We start from the raw sequence: 2,410 nt of genomic DNA on the forward strand, positions 1-2,410 counted from the left end.
TTTCTTTTACTGTGCAGAAGCTTTTTATTTTGATGTAGTACCAATAGTTTATTTTTGCTTTTGTTTTCCTTGCCTCAGGGGACATATCTAGAAAAATGTTGCTGTGACCATTGTGAGAAGAATTACTGCTTGTGCTCTATTCTAGGATTTTTGTGGTTTCAAGTCTTACATTTATGTCTTTAATACATTTTGATTTTATTTTTTGTATGGTGAAAGAAAGTGGTCCAGTTTCATTCTTTTGCATGTAGCTGTCCAGTTTTCCCAATGCCATTTGTTGAAAAAACAGTCTTTTCCCCTCTGTATATTCCTGACTCTTTTGTTGAAGATTAATTAAACATGTAATGGTGGGCTTATTTCTGGGTTCTTCATTTTGTTCCATTAATCTATGTGTCTACTTTTATGCCAGTACTATATTGTTTTGATTACTACAGCTTTGTAGTATATTTGAAATCTGGGATTGTGAAACCCCCAACTTTGTTCTTTTTAAAATTGCTTTGGCTATTTGGGGTCTTTTGTGGTTCCATACAAATGTTAGGATTATTTGTTCCAGTTCTGTGAAAAATGCTATTGGTATTTTAATAGGGATTGCATTAAATGTGTAGACTGCTTTGGGCAGTATAGACATTTTAACAATATTTGTTCTTTCAATCCATGAGCATGGAATGTCTTTCCATTTGTTTGTGTCATCTTTAATTTCTTTCATCAATGTTTTATAGTTTTCAGAGTACAGGTATTTCATCTCTTTGGTGAAAGGACAGTCTTTTTAATGAATAGTGTTGTGAAAACTGAATATCCACATGCAAAAGAATGAAGTGGGACTCTTACCTTATATCTTATACAAAATTAACTCAAAATAGATTGAAGACATATATTTAAGAGCTAAGCCTACAAAATTCTTAGAAAAATACATAGGGGAAAATCTTTATGGCACTACAATTGGCAATTATTACTTGTATATGACAACAAAAGCACAGGTAACAAGAAAAAATAGATAAATTGGACAACATCAAAATTGAAAACTATTATAAATCAAGGAACACTATCAAGAGAATGAAAAGGCAATTGAAGAATGGCAAAATATATTTGCAGACCATATATCTAATAAAAGATTATTATCCAGAAAATGTAAAGAACTTCTACAACTCAACAACAAAAAAACATCTAATCAAAGTGGCCAAAAAACCTAAATAGTAATTTCTCCAAATAAGATATACAAATTTCCAATAAGCATACTAAAAGGTTCAGTGCATCAAATCAAATTAGGGACAACAAATGAAAACCACAATAAGATACCACTTCACAACGAGAATTGCTGTTATTAAACAAAAAACAGAAAATGACAAAAGTTGGTGAAGATGTGGAGAAATTGGAACTCTTTTGCACTGCTGTTGGGAATGTAAAATAGTACAGCTACTATGGAAAACAGTTTGGTGGTTCCTCAAACAAGTTTAGCATAGAAATCACTGTATGATCCAGCAATTCCATTTCTAAGTGTGTGTCCAAAAGAACTGGAAAGAGGAACTTGAACAGATACTTGTACACCCATGTTCATAGCAGCACAGTAGAAGCCATCCACATGTCCATCAACAGATGAATGGATAAACAAAATGGGGTTTGCACATACAATAGAATACCAATCAGCCTTTAAAAGGAATGAAATTTTGATATCTGCTATAACAAGGATGAACCTTGAAAACATGCAAAGTGAAGTAAACATAGTCACAAAAGGGCAAATATTGCATCATTCCATTTATAGAGGGTGTCTAGAACACATTTACATAGACAGAGAGTAGACTAGAGGTTACTAGAGGCTGGGGTAAGGGATAAATTAAAGGTTATTTTTTAATAGTTATGGAATTTCTCTTTGGGATGAACAAAGAGTGGAAATGGATGGTGGTGATGGCTGCACAACGTTGTGACTGTACTTAATGCCACTGAATTGAATACTTAAAAGTCATAAATTAAAATGGTAAATTGTATGTTATGTAAATGTTATCAGAATAAAAACAAATTAGGGGCACGTTTTGTCCTCACAAAGATTATAACCTACAAGACATTAAATAGACATTAAATGTTAATTATTTGTTATTACATTATATAAAATACATATGTAACATGATATATGTTATGGAGAAAAATATTATACACAGTGGAAAATATTGCAAAAAACACAGCTATGCTGACTATCAGATATCAGGGATTTATCCTAGCTGATATCAAGTTATCAGTGTATTAGTAACAATTTTACTAGTACTTTACTAACAAGAAACAAAATAAACAATTAAAAAATATATTTTTTTCTCATCCAGATTGCTCTTTCCATAGTTTTGAGAGTAGGATTACAAGAGGGAAAGGATAATATTTTATTCATCTCTGTACTTTAAGCACCTAGCACATAATAGCCATTTAC

This window comes from Callorhinus ursinus, unplaced genomic scaffold (genome assembly GCF_003265705.2).
Source record: "Callorhinus ursinus isolate GAN/ISIS: 27379988/994484 unplaced genomic scaffold, GSC_fseal_2.0 scaffold7, whole genome shotgun sequence".
Taxonomy (NCBI): domain Eukaryota; kingdom Metazoa; phylum Chordata; class Mammalia; order Carnivora; family Otariidae; genus Callorhinus; species Callorhinus ursinus.